We start from the raw sequence: 18,974 nt of genomic DNA on the forward strand, positions 1-18,974 counted from the left end.
CTAAAGGAAACTTTTCATTGCATTCAATGTACTCTTATTTACTTTTACACACACACACACACACACACACACACACACACACACACACACACACACACACACACACACACACACACAATACTCATTACTAGATTAAGTCAAAGGCCTTAATCCAGATATTCACCTATCCAAAAATAAGTGAAAACATATCAACTATATTATAATCTGTGCACTTTTACACCCCACCCCCCACCTCAAAAATCCAAGATTACAGCATACTGAATTAAGCATGCTTTTATCCAGCCTTTCTTCTCTTTATATATTGTAATGCTTACATTTCTTTCAACTACAAAAAGAATAAAAATATACTTGCTTGCTTTAGTATCTATCACATAAAACAATAACTGAAAATATTTTACTGTACAACATGCAATTATATCACAAAATGTTTTCTACAAATACTATTAAGAACAAGATTATGTTACTAACAGTACCCTTTTCCCTTCTTCTTAATGTCCTTCCAAACATGAATTACACAAAGTGGGGTATATGCTTTTCAGTTTCCCACAAGTTTAACAAAGCCAACAAAAGTCTAATCTTTCCACTTTTTCTTGTAAAGCCATATTTCACAAATGTGACTGATGCTTTATAATCTTATATTTATTCACTAATTTCAGTATTTCTGGTCTTCTTCCTGTTCATCTTTATTTACCAATCCCAGTCTCTGGTTCAAGTCTAAGGTACTCCCGATTCTTCTGGTCAACTCCTGTGCATTTTTTTGTCTCTCAATATTTTCCTTTGGAAGATGGGAAATCAAATGGTTGATTGAATAATTGGAAGCAATTAATGTATGATAGTAGATGTTTAAAAGGGATGTTACTTGTTCAGTTTAGTGAACTATCTACTCTGTAAAGGCTACTTGCCGAGGCGCTAGAGAAGACAATAGCAGTGTGTTTCCTGTGTTACTGGATGTAATCACATCTTTTTGGATTAAAAACTTTCTACAAAGTTGCAACGGAGTTTTTCCTTTGTGTGGTATAATAATAAGTGTTCGAGATTCTTCGTGGTTTTTGGAATTATGACTAGTGACTCCTTTGCAGCATTACCGCGAATGTTTAGAGAAACGGTAATGGACAATACACAAAAATCAATTGAAAGTTTTTTTACTGTTTCAAATACTGCAAGTAATTCTATAAATACGGGTACAGTACAAGGAAGAGAAGATGTACAAAATGGGGAGACAGTGTCTGGGCTGTACAATAAATGGCAGCAGGATCGGAAGCTGTGGCAACAGAACCCATTTGCACGTGTGGGTAAGAAAAAAGAAACTGTGTTGGCCCCGGAGGTCCGGGACTCTTATATACAAATTGAAAAATTGTTATTCAAAGAAACTTCAGTGTTTCTAAATCTACAAAGCTTGCAGCGATATGAAGAACTAGATATTACTCCTAGAGGTTTACGTAGTATAAAAAATCCGTCTACACCTTTTGATGTTACTAATCCAGAAGACAAGCAGTTCTGTGATAGATGGATAGCGGCAGCTCATAGATGCAGTACAGAATGGGTTAAAATTTTGATAGAAAGAGACACATTAAAAAAGCATAAATTAAGAGAAGAAATTAGAACATTGTGTATCAATATTTCCAACAAAATTAAGCAAGATGAGCTACAACAGTTTTTATTGAAAACCAATGAACAGTTAAATGAGTATGAAACAGAATTGATTGAGCGCAAGAAAAGTAAATTACATAGAGATCTGCGTGACTACGAGAACAAGAGAGCGTTTTTGATATCAGCCAATCAGAAGACCCGACGGCAACGTGTGCATTTTGAACAGAAGGAGCTGCAAAGGGAAGGAGAAGGATATGCTTCTGCGGAGAGCGGGCTGTCGCAAACGGAAGCAGAAACGGACAATGAAGAGTATCCAGCGCTCCCCAAACCTGGAAATCAGAAGGGAATGAATACGTTTCAAGAGAATCGTTTCAATCGGAAACGGAGTTGGAATGGACAGGGTTACAATGGGGAAGGGTATGGGAAACAACGTTCGAATTACAACAACCATAACAACAAAAAAAGGAGATGGGATGGACAATGGGACTAGAACTGTTTGTGAGTATGATAACTGTGAATATGTAGTAAATTTATCTGGATGTGATTTGTCAGAGTGTGCTTTAAATGTCTTGAACAAAGGCCTGAAATTTGTACCCACGGTTCTACCTAGGGTACATATGTTAAAAGCAGACATATTTCATTTTACTCGCAAACTACATTTAATGGAGCTGTTCCATTGGTCAAATAATGATTTTCCCGTAGAAGTTAATCAAAAAATCAATAATGCAACTGCATTAGTTAACAGTGAGGAAGAGTTTTTCTCATGTAATTCAGAAATGGATATAGATGAACATAGGCAATTGGATACGAGTTTAATTCCTACAGTTAGCACTTTCATGCCACCTCAAAGCAATGAATGCATTAAATATTTTCAGAAATCACTGACATATAATGTAGAAATGGAATGTGAGAGATTTAGATGCAAGGATAAAAAAACATGTAAGTACAATCTTAATAAGATGGAATGGGACTGTTTGAATGCCTTAAGTAGAGATGATAAGATAATATTCAAACCTTCTGATAAAGGAGGGAAATTGGTTATATTAAATGTAAACCAGTATTTAGAAATGTGCTATGAGCACTTGAGAGATGACAATATATATGAACAAATAGATATGACACAATATAATGAGGCACAAAAAAAGTATGAATATATTATTGATAAAGGCTATAGACTACATTATTTTTCCTATAAGGACATAAAAGACAGGTTCAATATTAATACTCCGAGAATGCCATGTTTTTATTGTATTCCAAAAATACATAAAAATGTTTTTCCACCACCAGGACGTCCTATAGTGTCAGCGACAAATGGGTATTTGGAAAATATCTCAAAGTTTTTACATCTGTATTTGATGCCTGTTGTTTGCAAATTACCATCTTATATTAAGGATGTCTTTGATTTTATATCAAAGATAAAGGATATATGTTGGAAGGCAGATATGTATTTTGTAGTAATAGATGTAGTGAGCCTGTATACTAACATAAGGCATGAAGATGGAAAGATGGCTATTAAGCATTTTATGGGTAATGAAAAGACGGTGGATTATGTATTGGAATTGTTTGATATATGTTTAACCAACAATATGTTTGAATTCAATGGTTCCATGTATAAACAGAAGCAGGGCACTGCTATGGGGGCAGCCTTTGCCCCTAGCTATGCAAATGCATTTATGGGATTTTTTGAAAACAAACACATATATACTAATGCCTTTTTCAAGAAATATGTACATACATATTATCGTTACATTGATGATTTAGTGTTCATTTGTGAAGGGGGGCAACAAGAACTTGAGAACTTTTTAACTGAAATACAGGATAATGCAATGAATATTAAGTTTGATGGGTTACAAAAGGGTCAAAAAGTGCAATATTTGGACATTTTAATAATAGGTAATAAAGGGCAAAAGTTAGAATATCAAATACATAGGAAATTTCAAGGCAGTGGTTCCATATTACATGGCAGTAGCCATCATCCATTGCATATTATGAAAGCTATGCCCTATACAGAGTTGAGTAGGGTAAATAGATTGTGTAGTAATTTTAATACCAAGGAAAAGGAATTTATATTAAGTTGCAAAAAATTTAAAGAAAGGGGCTATGACCAACATAATATAAAGCAAAGTTTAAACAAAGTTAAAAAATGCGGAAAGTATTATGTTGAGGGGATGTGGAATACATCACAAGATAGTAAAGAGAATGTATATTTTGTTTCAACATATTCCACTGCCTCAAATAGTGTTAAACAGCATGTTTTAAATAGTTGGAAGTTATTACAAAAAGAAATAGATTATTTAATAAATAAGAATATAGTTTTTTCCTATAAGAGGGGAAGAAACATACAAGATTTTTTGATACATAGTAGATTTAAAATGGCATGTCTGCCAATGTTGTTACAAGTTATGGAACAGGGAACAAAAACATGTGGCAAATGTACCATTTGTAAGTTTATTGTAAAACAATTTTACCAGATTAATGACATTACATTTGAAACGAAGGGAATATATAATTGTAATTCTGTGGCGGTAATATATGGAATTGAGTGTACCTGCAAAAAGTTTTATGTGGGAGAGACGAAAAGAACATTGGCTTGTAGGATTAAGGAACATGTCAGGGATATTTTGAAAAATAAGGAAACCAGTCCTTTGGCAGTGCATTTTCAAAAGTATCATGGGGGTAAGGTGGAAAATTTGAAAGTTTCAGTGTTAGATAGTATTGAGAATACTAAGTATTTAAATGATAAGTCCATAAAACAAATATTAAGGAAAAAGGAATTATATTTTATATTAAAATTTAATACGCTCAAACCTAATGGTTTGAATAATGACTGTTCATGGAAAAGTTTGCTGTAATCAGTGTTTGTTAAAAACACAGCATTTTATGCATTTTATTTTTTCTATTTTCCATTTTTCTTTTTTTAAAAATGAATCAAATGGTTGATTGAATAATTGGAAGCAATTAATGTATGATAGTAGATGTTTAAAAGGGATGTTACTTGTTCAGTTTAGTGAACTATCTACTCTGTAAAGGCTACTTGCCGAGGCGCTAGAGAAGACAATAGCAGTGTGTTTCCTGTGTTACTGGATGTAATCACATCTTTTTGGATTAAAAACTTTCTACAAAGTTGCAACGGAGTTTTTCCTTTGTGTGGTATAATAATAACTGAAAATATTTTACTGTACAACATGCAATTATATCACAAAATGTTTTCTACAAATACTATTAAGAACAAGATTATGTTACTAACAGTACCCTTTTCCCTTCTTCTTAATGTCCTTCCAAACATGAATTACACAAAGTGGGGTATATGCTTTTCAGTTTCCCACAAGTTTAACAAAGCCAACAAAAGTCTAATCTTTCCACTTTTTCTTGTAAAGCCATATTTCACAAATGTGACTGATGCTTTATAATCTTATATTTATTCACTAATTTCAGTATTGCTGGTCTTCTTCCTGTTCATCTTTATTTACCAATCCCAGTCTCTGGTTCAAGTCTAAGGTACTCCCAATTCTTCTGGTCAACTCCTGTGCATTTTTTTGTCTCTCAATATTTTCCTTTGGAAGATGGGAAAGGGTTTCACTGGCAAATTCTCTGTATGAGATTTATTACCAGAAGAATGAGAAGCAGATTCAGCTTCTCTTTGAAGGCCTACTTTTTTTTTGGACAAACATTTGTATTTCCTCCTTCATCTGTTCAAATCAAATCAAAAAGTGACTGTGATCCTCCAGGAAAAGATATTCTGAATACACCTGGATACAGTAGCTTGAATCTCACACCTGCGTTTTGACATTTCCTGATTACTGTGATAAATTTGCTTCGCTTCTGCCTGGTGTACAGTGAAGCATCATTTTACATAAATACTCTACTGTCTCCACTTTGTAATATAGTGTCCTTCTACGAAAGTTTTGTTTGGATCAACTCTTTCTGCTTGTATGATTGCATCTTTACTACAGGTCCTGGCTGCTTTGTCATGGCTAGGTTTGGAGCATAAACATGATGTGCCCTTTTAATTAAGAAATTCTGCTATGGAATACCAGTCCAGCTGCTTATTTGTGCTTTAATAAAAGTAATGCAGTCTGTTCCTTCCAGTGTATCTGGTACAGCAGAAAATCTCTGTTTTTCTTCATGCTCTGTCCTCTAACTCAACAATTTTTTGAAACAGCTCTGTATTTTCTTAATTTAAATTTCTGATTTTTTTGTAGTTTTATCGATTCATCTGAATAGATATTTAAAGCTTTTTCCATTTTTTCCAGCCTTTTGTTGTTTGAGTTGATCATCTGAATAGCTGCAGGATTTTTCTTCATCAATGGTTTCTTCTCACCTTTTCTATTTGATTTTCTTTTAGGCTCTCTATATTTCTTTTTGCTGGCATCTAGACAGCGTAGGTACTAGCCAGGAACTGAATTTACTAAAATTGGTAGAGTTACTGGCCCTTATCTCTCAGTTTCTTTTTTTCACACTGGGAAAGTTGAAATTAAGATGTTGATCAGTGTGCAGTCACCTTGAAAATCTCATGTTGTTTTGTTATTTGAGAGCAAATCTATGTCTTATAGCAGACTGCCTAGGTGAGTCCCTAGCTAGAATACAGAGGGATCATTCAAACTTTTGAGAGGGAATTGTGATTTTGTTGGGATGTCTATCAATCTATTTATCCTATCTTATAAAGTAAATTGGTTGGTAGAAAAAATAAAGTAAACAGGATGCTAACATATATGTGAGCAATTATGCTTCAAACAATTATGCTCCAAGAAATGCATTTGATGCAGAAAGAGCAGCAGTGGCTGTGGAGACAGGGTTTTGGAGATGCTTATTTGTCACTATTCACAGGAGCTAGCAAAAGATAAGTAGGCATGGTTATAGACAGATGCATGCCCTTAACAGCTTTTGGATGACTTTGTCAGGTATGTGGCAAAAAAGAGAAGTTATCAAGAAAATAGTGTTACACTGGAGTTGCTTTATATACCTTAAAAACTATTTGGCACTGAACACTATACTAAAGGACCTGCTTGGCTTTCATCGAGGAAGTTTAGTACTGGCAGGTGACTGGAATATAACAGACAGAATTAATATTGATGGGAGATACAGACAACAGGTGATCTGTAAAGAGGGATAGTCACTAGCAAATTATTTAAAAACTTTTGGACTAGTGGACATAAACATGAAGAATCAGAGGGGCAATGAGTTCATCTTTTTTTCATATAGGTCCTAGGCTCAAGCTAGATTAGACCGTATCCATAAATCTCAAGAGCACTTTTACATGGTCCATAATGTCAACATACATCCTATCACACTGTCAGATCATGCACCAGTAGGTATCATACTCCAATTTTGAGATACAAATAATTGTTGAGGCACTGGTGACTTCCTCCATATTGGTTGACTTCTGAGAGACATGCATCAACAAGGTCAATATTTTTTGTGTGTGGAGTTGGTTTAACTACAACCAAACACAATGTCACTGATAGCAGGGTGGAAGAAGATTAAAGTAGTGTTAAACAGTGCTCTACAGATGACAGAATGCTACATAAAATAATTAGAGGACAAACCGTATTTATTTAACTTAAAACAACTTAAAGTAGTTTAGTCAATGTAGGCTGAGGAACAAAAGTAAATCAAGAAGAAAGTCAGGAACTAGAGAAAAGCTGGAATCCTATCTCAGCGAACAAAGTGACTTTAAAAAGCCATTTATTAAACAATTTTTATTATGAATACACTTCCAAAATGCAAAAGGCTCTCACAAGAAGACTCCAGGCCTAGAAGGTGTAGATGGGAATTCCTAAACTCTGTGATGAGGTCACTGGAGAGATGTCCAATGAATCCAATCAAATAGCAAGGATTTCTATGAAAATCTATATGGCCCACAGGAAATCAGAGTTGATTGGGGTAGGGCAGATAACTTTTTGTCTGAGCTGGAGCAGGGCAGATTGTTGTTCATCATTAACTACCAGCAAGGTTAAGGCAAGCCTGTTCAAGCAAGCACATGGGAAAACCATGGGCCCAGATGAGCTTCCAGTGGAGCTCTAGAAGACAGGAGAGGAAGTGTTAGTGGAACTCTGGGTCTTTCTATTCAATGAGGTCCCCCAGGATAATCCTATCCCACCAATGTGGACGGAGGCTATAGATCCAATCATACCTAAGCAAGGTGAAGACCCAACTACAGCCTATTGATGTAGGCTGATTTTGATATTAAATCATGATTATAAAACATTCATGATGATCATCACCACCAGTTTAAATACCATTGTGCCATGCCTGATTAGCTTAGACCAATGTAGTCTTTATCTCGGCCTACCAAGTAAATAAAAATATTTTATGAACCCATATGATACTGAAAAATAAAGAGGATAGCAGTACCCCTGTGCTCTTAGTGAGCCTTGAGGCAGAAAAAGCTTCTGATAGACACAAATGGGAGTTTCTTTGGGTGATCCTGGCCAGACTCACATTTTTATAAGGACTTTATTGTACTCTTTAAACAACTGTATAGGATGAAATAGTTGCAGTCTGATTTACTAGATAAAGTAGCAACTCTCCCAGGACTACATGGGAGGAGGTTCTTAACAAATGCTCAACTTTAATTAGGAAATGGGACCTAATGGGTCTGGACTTTGATAATAAGGTTAGCACCACTAAAATGTTTATGCTACTTTATATTTGACCCTGGAATGAACTTCTGGATTGCATTACAGAAATGTCTAAAAAAAAGTTCCTATGTGTAGGTAAAAACCTTAGAGTCAGCTGAGGTAGATCTGTCAGCCTAAAAACAGAGGAGATCTGGCTCCTCCAGATCTGACAAGGCAATGCAAGCCAGATGGGCATACCCAATACAAGATGTAATTATCACACTAAATGGAAATAAATGGCCCTCTTACAGGAGCAGATGTTGTGGGATTAGAAACGTGGAACTTTTGGTCTCAGTACTCAGGGAAAGGGGAGGAAAAAATGAATGACGGAGATACTAATGGCTTTTTAAAAAGTGACAGGGTGAAGGCAGATAGACATTTGGTCCCTGTTATTCTTCACTGAGAGAGTGAGACATGAAACATACTGCTGTGGTCCATTACTAGATAGGTGGACATCCCAAAAAGAGTTGAGAGTACACTGGGAAGAGATAGCTGTGGATGGTGACAGGAAAGTTCCAAATACCACTAGCAATAGGACCATGCAATTCAGAGACATGTAAATTGGCAGATAACAAGGTCTTACTCATTGTGACCAGCTGTTCTTCTTTCAGATTTTCCCAGTTAGGGGTCGCCACAGCAGAACTCCGGTCAGCTAATGATTAGCAGTACATTTTTATGGTGACGAGGGGCCAGCTCAACACCCAAATTTCAGTATGCCTCAGAAATGCATTTTACACAATCATGGAAACAGCCCCTTTTGGCTGCAGCTTTAATCATCTGCAGTAGGATTCTTTCTGAGTTCCTAGGTATGTGTCATGGTGAGTCAGTGTCACTAAAGCTCAAGCCATCTTTGAATCAGGCAATAATTTCTCAAGTTTTAGCCCAATTACTGAAATGATGGAGAACACTTACAACACACACAATATGTACATAGACAATTGAGGCGCTATGCCAAAAGGGCTCATTCTGTCAGAAATTCACATCAGCTCTTTGTTCCTTTCAAGAAAGAAGACAGTGAGTGATTGTTAAGCAAGTATTATTTAAGTGGTTGGCCAACTTTATTGTTTTTTGTTATGATAAGTATGACAAACCATTTTGAGGAACTGTGTAGGACACATTCCATATGAACTGGGAACACTACTCAAGCCCAAACACTCTAGCCTAAAAGTTCCTGGAATTCATAAACTCAAATGCCATGGAACAACTAGTCACCATCCCCACAAGAGGAGAAAACATACTTGATCTCATCATCACGAACATGGGAGCACAATGTTCAACGCCGGAAGTATACCCCTCACTGGTGAGATCAGATCACAAACTAATCTCGCTGGAGGTCCTCATCCCGCCCCCACCCGAAATAAAAAAGACCACAGTAAAGAATTTCTCGAAAGCCGACTTCACACTTCTAAAGACTAGTGTGGTCTCCTTTAAGGCCCCTGAGCCGGCGGTAAACATTACTCAAACCGCTGAATCACTTACAAATGCCTTCTACCAGCACCTGCAGGGCTGCATGGATCAGGCAATCCCAAGCAAAACAAAGACTCTTTGTACCAAAGGCAAGCGTCCAGTCTGGTGGACCCCAGCCATAAACAAACTCTACAACAAAAGGAGAAAGCTACTACAAAAAAGAGCAAAATCCTTAAAAGGTAAGACACCGCTGATTACTATAAGTAAAAAGCTAAGAGCTCTCATAAAATCATCCAAAGCTAATTTTGAGAACAAAATAGCTAAGGACTCTAAAGACAACCATAAGGCATTCTTCAGCTATGTCAGAAACCTAGGAGGAAACTCCCAGATATGCTCAGAATTAGTTCAAAATGATGTGAAGATTACTGATCCTACAGACATTGCCAACATACTGGCTGACAGGTTCAGTGCAAACTTCTCCCCTCCCCTAAAGGAGAGATATCTATACCAAATGATTGTAGCCCCCAAACATCTCTAACGCCCAGGTGAGAACTGCTCTCTCCAAGGCAAAGAACACAGCATCCATGGGACCTGATGGTGTCCCCGGCTGTGTGCTCCATGAACTCAACGAGGAATTAAACCCACAGTTAGGACAGCTGTTTAATCTTAGTCTCACCTCCGGATACGTACCCAGGGAGTGGTGCACAGCGACTGTGGTCCCACTCCACAAAGGCGGTGCCTCCACCGACCCTGGAAATTACCGTCCCATTAGCTTGACAAGCCTTATCTGCAAAGCCATGGAGAGGATCATAATGGATCTCATAAATAAAGACATAGGGAATTTGCAGACTTTGGATCCAACACAGTTTGGCTTTGTCAAAGGCAGATCATGCCTCTTAAACTTGGTTGACTTTTTTGAAACAGTCACCAAGGCCATTGACGAAGGAAAGGCAGTCCATACAGCCTACCTAGACCTGGCGAAGGCTTTCGATACAATACCCCACTCGGGCATCATTGATAAACTCATCAACTTAAATGTAAACCCATACATTACAAGATGGGTTGCAAACTGGCTGAGTGACAGAACCCACAGGGTCAGAGTTGCTGGCGCCATGTCAGACTCAAAGCCTGTCACAAGTGGTGTCCCACAGGGCTCAGTCCTGGGCCCACTCTTGTTTGGCATCTACTTTTCTGAAGTACAAGCAAACACAGGAGGGTTATGGCTGACAAAGTTTGCAGATGACTGCAAACTGGGCGCCGTAGTTGAAAACACATCCGACACAGATATCCTTCAGAAGGGTCTCACAGAAATGGATAACTGGTGCCAGAGCCATGGCCTAAAGTTAAATGCCAAGAAATGCATAGTCATACCCTTCAGGAAAAATAAGGTTACCCCTAGCTACCATATAGGAGGCAATCCCCTGATCACAGAAGAAGTTATCAGGGACCTGGGAACCCAGGTGGACAGTAGCCTTTCATTCGACACCCATATTGTTAAAGTAGTTAGGAAGACCTTCTACATTGCCCACCTTATCATGAAGGGATTCACATCTAAATCAAGGGAAGTCATAGTCTCCCTATACTCATCACTCATCAGACCAATGATCGAGTACAATGCCCCATTCGGAATGTATCTGACCCGACACTTGCAGCAGCTGGAGAGGCCACAAAAGTTCCTCACCAAAAGGATAAAGGGTCTCAAAAATCTGTCTTATGCTGCCCAACTGAAAGAACTCCAGTTATATTCAGTTGCATACCGCTTGCTCAGAGGTGACCTATGCCTGACATACAAGGCCATGTCAAACCCAGATTTGATGAGCATGCTTCATCTCAAAAAATCTAGATCCCTCAGAGCCACAAGGGCGGGAGAATTAAACCTCGACACGGTTATTAATAGGACGTGCTGGAGGGATAGATTCATCACCCAAAGACTCCCTATGCTGTGGAACAAAATCCCGGTTTATGTGAGGCAGAGCACCTCGCTGGCCTTATTCAAGAGGAATCTTGACCAATGGATGGGGGATCGCAGATACACCCCAGGGGTTACCTCAGTGTCACTGCTCGACAGAGGCACAGCAAAATAATGGGCATAGTTTCTCCAAACTAAAGGGGTGGCGTAAGCCACAAAACTATGGGCTAGGCTTATAAATGCCCTCGGGCAGATAGCCTAGTATGAACCTATGAACTGTAACTATTTATGTGGAATACTTTAGAAATGCCTCTAAATATCAACACAGTTCACTAAACTAGTACTGGTAGGGCAAGTTTTGGCACTGGCATGCTACAGTGGACACTATAACGTTTCCCTATCCACAGTGCTCCTAAAAACTGCCTGAGATTCTGCCAAACATCTAATTACTACTACAATGACTTTGAAGTACATCAGTACAGCTGTGTGATGCACTCACCACAATAATAGACAATAAAAGGAGAAGCCAATCCTTTCATCACCATTCTTCCAACTGTAGACAATTTGCACTGTATTCATATGATCACAGGATCATAGGAGATTACTAGGCTGTCAACCCGGAGATCATTTTAAGTCTAGCCATTCATCCCAATGTAATACCATAGAACTGCTAGTTAACACCCAAGATTGCATTTAGTGATGACTGCCCATGTCCAGCAGGGTTGTGGATGCTATCCCCGTTAAGAATTTATGGTGCCCCATCCACTCGTCCAGGTTCCTCTTGAACAGTGTCATAGAGCTGCTCTCTTTCACATGAATTGCTACCTGTTCCAAAGATGCAGCAATCGCTGGGAGACCAGCACGTCCTTTTTAAGTCACAAACCATATTTAGGTCTCTGGAAGGGGTAGGCCTAGTCCCATTTGATTTACAGATATGCAGCAAGTTCATTAGATTTGGATCTTGGATTGCTCTGTAGGCCAGGCATAAGTCTACATGATACAGAGTACAGTGACAAGGACTTTAGTTGGCCTGTGTAAGGCACATGCTGGAACCCCTTGCTCTACTTTGCTAGAAACCTCTGAAGTCTCTTCAATTGCTGCAGGTGCTTAGTACGGTACATGCCGAAAGGGGCATTATACTCAATTATGGGCCGGGTAAGTGCCAAGTATAGAGGGTTATAACCTCTTTTGCACTTGAAGCAATGCCTTTAGTAATCAACTGAGCTATGTAGAAGGCTTTCCTTACTACAACAGGCACATGGTGATGGAAATTAAGGTCACAGTCAACTTGTGATCCCAGGTCCTTTACCACTCTGTAGGTACTTAGGGTATTGTTGCTGATTTTATAGTGTTAAGGGACATTGTTTGTGCCGTAGGGAATGATGATGCATTTCTTTGCATTCAGTATAAAACAATGACTAATGCAATAGTTGTTGGTCTGCGTGAGACCCTCTTGGAGTATACTGACATCATTTGGGGATTCAATGATTGCACCTAGTTTGCAGTCTGCAAACATGGTCAGCCACAACCCCTAAGTTTTGACCTGAACTTCTGAGAAGTATATACCAAACAGTAGGGGGCCCAGCGCTGACCCCTGTGGCACCCTGCTAGTAACAGTTCTGTAGTATTTTGACTTGCGCATTTCCAGTTTACATGCAGAGTTATTAATCAGTCTACAGTTTTTATTACAAAACACAAACACACACACACACACACACACACACACACACACACACACACACACACACACACACACACACACACACTCACTATATTAACAATGGGAAGTGCAGTCACTAAGTATCAAACTGACAATGAATATTGAAACTCACTATTTTACTGTGGAAGTGCTTTGCTGGTGGGAAAACTCTGTACCTCCAACATGGTCGGCTGTGCTTCCACACCACACATCCTATTACCTAAATATATTAATTCTGAGATCTAAATATTTTGGAGAAAAGTGAATTCTCCAAGATACATCAGTCTTGATCTTTAAATAAAACATTAAGCAAATGACAATCATACATTTGGGATTGCACATTAAAGTGTCAATCACAAGCAGCACACACTGAAGCTTGCCAGTTGTGTGTGTGTGTGTGTGTGTGTGTGTGTGTGTGTGTGTGTGTGTGTGTGTGTGTGTGTGTGTGTGTGTGTAAAATACAAGTCGGAAGACAGACAATTCTGCCAGCTAAAAGTATATTTACCTACAAAGGTTTCTTGCCACAAGTAACAGATGTAGGCATGTAATAGTGCTACCTGTATGGGAACCTCAGGACACCACATGTCAATATCAATGCTGGAGCAAGAACAGCATTTATTTAAACTAAGTAACATGAATGACACAAAAAATTCTGGACAGCTGCAACCTGCTGGTAATTTTATATGTTATGATTTATGTCTGCATTGATTTTTTTCCCAGAAAGATTTACTTTTCTGGTCAGTATCCCGAAGAAATACACTGATTGTTTTTTTTTTCCTGAGAGGAAACTAATTTACCCTGTTAGTAAAACAAGACTGTCTTAAAAATGTAGTTATGGCCGCAACAGATGAAAAATGTTGTACCACATAAGTGGTATAATGTGTTCAAGGGTCATTAAAGCAGTTTCAAGAAGTAGATAACCTTCTGTATAATAGAGAGAGATAGTTTTATATATATATATATATATATATATATATATATATATATATATATATATATATATATATATATATTTATAAATAATCTGCTTGATATGTGTCCCTCCAGTTTGTCTCATTTTCTTAGCAGAAATATCAGAAATATACAGAGCTAAGATTTATGCTAAGTGTGGGCATTTGGGAGTTTATTTCTCTCTAACGATTCAATTTAAAAGCAACTGAAATACGTAAACCAGTAGTTGTAGGGCTCTGCATAAAAACAAATTGCTTAAATCACACAGAACTTGTTGAAATGTATTTTTCATGTGATCATGAGCTGGAAGTCTACTTACTGAGCAGTAAGGGACAGTAACAGCATGTATGTTGCAGCTCGAACAGATAAGGTTTTAATACAGTGAAAACAAACAATGACTTTCAACAAGTACAACATGAAGAGATTCACTCAATGTAAAATGCCCTTGATATGAATTCTAAATGTTGAAAAATGTGTGACCATTTCTTGTCCAACAGAAAATTATTTTTTATTCATGAGCTGCTGAATTAAGAACAAGCTCTGGAGATTTCTCTTCATAACAGCTGAATTTATGAACTGTACCCTTTCCATAGGACAGGAGTAGATTATCCCCTGGACTGCATTTCAAATGTTAGCTGTATAATGAACAATAGCTATCAGTCTGCTTTCTTATATATTTATTTTCTTGTTTTTCAATTACAGTAAGCTATATAAGTTTCCTGTTACTCTTCATCTGAAATCCCTATTTACTTAATGAATTTATTTTAAGGTTGGATTCATAAAGGTCATCAGAAAGTGTACACTGTGTGTTCACTTTTTGTACACTTTCTGAATTCACAAACAGACCTACCACAATGTTGTGCTGACTATTCACTTAGTGTATGCATAGTCTACACTTTGTGGTAACCTTTATGATTCTGTCTTCTAGTCTGTTACTGACTTTGCTGTGAGTTTCAATAACAATAAACATTAGAAGACTTACAAATGTCTGAGACTCTCTCTTGACAGATGGTTATACATGCAAATCACAACAGCTGAGAATTTTTTTTTTCAAAAAGACTTCACACATACTAACAGTACAGCACCCCCTACCACATTCCAACAAATTCCACTGCACACCCTCAAGAAAAAGCATTCTATGAAATAAGAACAACTATAATATGAGAATGAAACATATGATATCAAGAGAGTGTTCAGCTACCAGCTGTGCTAAATTGATATATTAGATGATGAAATATATATTGCTCTTTTATATTATTTTTTCTTTTTTTTTGCTTTGATTTTGTGCTGACAGCAAAAGCATGTAGTGTGTAGAAGTGTGCTTTACTCTGAGGATGACAACTACAACTGCAGTATTTAATGAGCTACCTTTGATATATTACAACTGCTTTTCTTTAGATCACATGCTTAGCCAAATGAGAAAAAAAATGATATTGGAAGGCTTCAACACATAACAGACAACATTCAAAATGCAATTAAAAACAATTTTTTTACATGTCATTTTACAATCATTTTCAGAGGTCCTATGCAACCTGCCAATATTTCATGTCTCTTTCCAACAGCTCTGATGGAGGGACTTGGCATTATCTATAGCAATTTGTGCAAATGTAACAAAGATTTTTTTCTGGTAGAAAAGCATTAAGAAGTAGTTCCATTTACCTACATCCTTAGAAGCTGTAGCTTTTGAGCACATCTTGTCTCATTCATTATATGTTAAGGAACGCAGCAGGATACTGTTAACAGCAAAAGCATCGGTAGTGCTTGAAATCTGAAAAAGAGAAGAATTATGACTGAAGCACTTAAGATGTAAACATACGGCAAAGTGGTAAAGCTGCCTGACTATTGCTAACAGTTCTGGCTTTAGTATAACAGGATGACATATTTATAGTTAACTTAAAACAGTGTGACCTTGAGAGGCTTAGATGAGTAAGTGCATGTGTAAAAGAATGGAACGAGAGCGGGGAAAAAAGAGTTTCAATATGTATTACAGGAAGGCCTGCAGCATTCCTTTCAACTGCTCTGCACAAGAACCAGGGATAACGCCATAAATAATGGTGAGGTGAAGACAGAAAAAGAGGGACAGATTTTAGAAACTGTTCTTACAAACCAAGAACAAGTAGCTAGAATAACATATTTTGTATTAGCATGCATGTTCTGAAGAATGTCAACTCTGAAACTCAAATGTCTGAGAACCACACACTTTGTGAGGAACAGACCAAAATATATGGCAAAAAATCAGGACATTGTGCAAAATTTTGGACAGTTGAGAGATATGGTCTACAGGTACACCAGCTAGAATTCTAATCTTGAGTTCACTGATGAAAACCAGAGCGACCCTTATGCACACACCACTATGTTGTTAGTCTTCTAATTACTGTATCTTCTGATGTCACACACAGTTTACATTACTGTACATGCTGATGAGCTCATTGTTTCTACAAACACAGATTAGTTTGTATTGCTGCTACAAATCACATGGATTGGTGTGGGATCCCATAAGGTAGTAAGAAACTCGTATCCTACTGCATCACATGTTCATACAACATATCACTTCACTTATCTATGACAAAGATTCTAAAGGGTTCAGAACCTTTGAGCTGCAGCGTAATAAAGTCTATTATACAATGGAAACTCGGCAAAGCCGAGAAACGTGCACGCTGATTTGCTAATCCAACCAGCGTGCGCATTGTAAATTGAACATAACCAAAAGAAGAAGTCCGGACGCTAACATATCATGTTGTGTGGACTTCTAATGAAGACAACACAGTGAAAAACACCTTACCAGCAGACACAATACAAAATCAAACGCCGGTCCAACTGCAAACTGTATTTCATCATTAAAAATAAAAACTAACATAATAAAAGGAAAACAAGTTTATAAAATACCTCGCATGCATACAAGAAGCACACTGTAACTGCTCTGCTTAAAACACTGTACCAGCAACCACAATAGACATTCACATTCACGTCATACAGCAAACACAGTAACTACTCGGCTTCATAACTTTTATTGCTATGCAAAACTAACTTAAAAGCATTACTGGAAAACATATCACCATGGACTGTCAACCTGTATATGTCCCTAACTCTGGATTCTCATAAAAACTAACACTTTCAAAAATACAGTTTAAATACTCACTGTAGCTTCATACACAGTCAGTAAGGAAAAGAATGTAAATAACTGCACAAAATGAAAAACAAGTTGCAGTACGTTCTCCCTGTCAGTTCTAAAAACATACCAAAAACCTTAAAAGCATTTATTTATATAATTACTTGCTAAGACCTCTTGAAAAAATTAATAACTTGTATTTAAATTAAAAGACAAAATAAACAGTAAACATGAACGTGTGGATTATTTTACCTCACAAAAAAGTGGAAGAATACAAACTAAAGCACACAAAAACCTAAATAACAACAACACAATCATAACACAACACAAAACTAAGACCATTGTATAATAGCAATAACCCATGGCTGGGTGTGGGTAATGCTGGATTTACCCACGGTTGGCGTGGTTTGGTCACGAGGTCGAACCCGTGGGTAAATCCAGCATTACCCACACCCACACCCAGCCGTGGGTTATTGCTTAAGTGTTGAACTGCAGCTCTGAAAATGAACTACAGGCTGCAGTTTTACTTATCTGTCATCCAGTTCGCCATTGACTGTCAAGGCTCTTTCTCTCCTTCCCAGCCAGTTTGTGTCTTTCCTCTGAGGCAACACCCCTATAGACTGTTCATCCCTCATAAGTGGTACAGGTAAGTCAGGGGAGGAATGCCACTGCCTTTTCTTGCGGATTTTATTTTTATACTTATGACCCTACCACATTCCATGCACAAGCCTGTTATGTCCTAAGGGACTGGGATTTCTCATGAGTATTGATTTTGCAATAGATGACCCTCAACAGCTCTGCTCCCTTTAAAGGAAAAACACCCTGGATATTCCCCCAACTTTCACCATGGATTTCTACATGCAGCCTACACCTGAGGCATGTGTCCCTTAACCCCCCACCCATGACAACCAGACATGCTTCACTTCATCTTTCTTCTCTTTCCCTGGCAGCTTGTTTACTGCTAGTGTCAGTAATAGAACCCAGGTTCAGCTGGAAGTAGTAAGGGCTTTATCCTTCTATATCATGTAGCTGGGCATTTGTTTATCCACTGTTAACTACTTAAGAAACCTGGTAAATGGATCTCTTCAACTCATGACCCAGGACAGTCACCAAGGGTGTACAGCAAAAGAGGCAATTTAGATAATCCAATCAGCCATTATGACTTTGTGAGGTGAGAAGAAGCCAGATTATCTGGAGAAACCACATGCAGATACAGGAAGAACTTAAAAAACAAACAAGTAGACAGTAAGTGAAGGTTAATACTATACCCCAGACTTCAAACACAGGTCTCTGTGAGCTCTCATTAGACATAACTGACAGTCTTCATTAAAAATTCATGAAGACATTCTGTGTGCTGCAATAACCAGTAAGGAGTTAAATGGTGTCACCTCTCACTAAGTGAGTCATGGCCATTAGCATCCTAAAAACATAGTGACATCAAGCTACAGTACAGCCAGCCAAAGAGATAAGCATGTCGCTAGATAAGGTGTTTGCATAAGATATAAAGAAATTAGCAAAATATTTGTACTACAAATCACTGTAGCTGAGAAGGAAGATACAGTTATATTCTCACTGTTTTCTCCATGTTACAAATGAGGTGCACCACCAATCATGAAATGTAAGGCTGAGCCACAGCAAATCCTGATCTGTGGTGCAGCATTGTTTTCAATGGTTTGTGAATTCCTGATT

At 37.8% G+C, this 18,974-nt stretch overlaps 1 protein-coding gene across 5 annotated transcripts in view; it reads right to left on the reverse strand.

The window, feature by feature from the left end:
- The window catches only part of B3GALT1 (beta-1,3-galactosyltransferase 1), a 2,392,726-nt gene that overhangs the window by 632,147 nt on the left and 1,741,605 nt on the right, over positions 1-18,974 (reverse strand). For 4 of the 5 annotated variants that reach the window (XM_044075600.1, XM_044075596.1, XM_044075598.1 and 1 more), the window contains one exon: positions 15,836-15,944. The gene's annotated coding sequence lies outside the window, so the exon portion shown is untranslated. The remainder of the gene's footprint in view (positions 1-15,835; positions 15,945-18,974) is intronic. The other variant, XM_044075599.1, reaches the window with a different exon arrangement.

The sequence above is a fragment of the Protopterus annectens genome, chromosome 6.part1 (genome assembly GCF_019279795.1).
Source record: "Protopterus annectens isolate FY-2018-M chromosome 6.part1, PAN1.0, whole genome shotgun sequence".
NCBI lineage: Eukaryota > Metazoa > Chordata > Ceratodontiformes > Protopteridae > Protopterus > Protopterus annectens.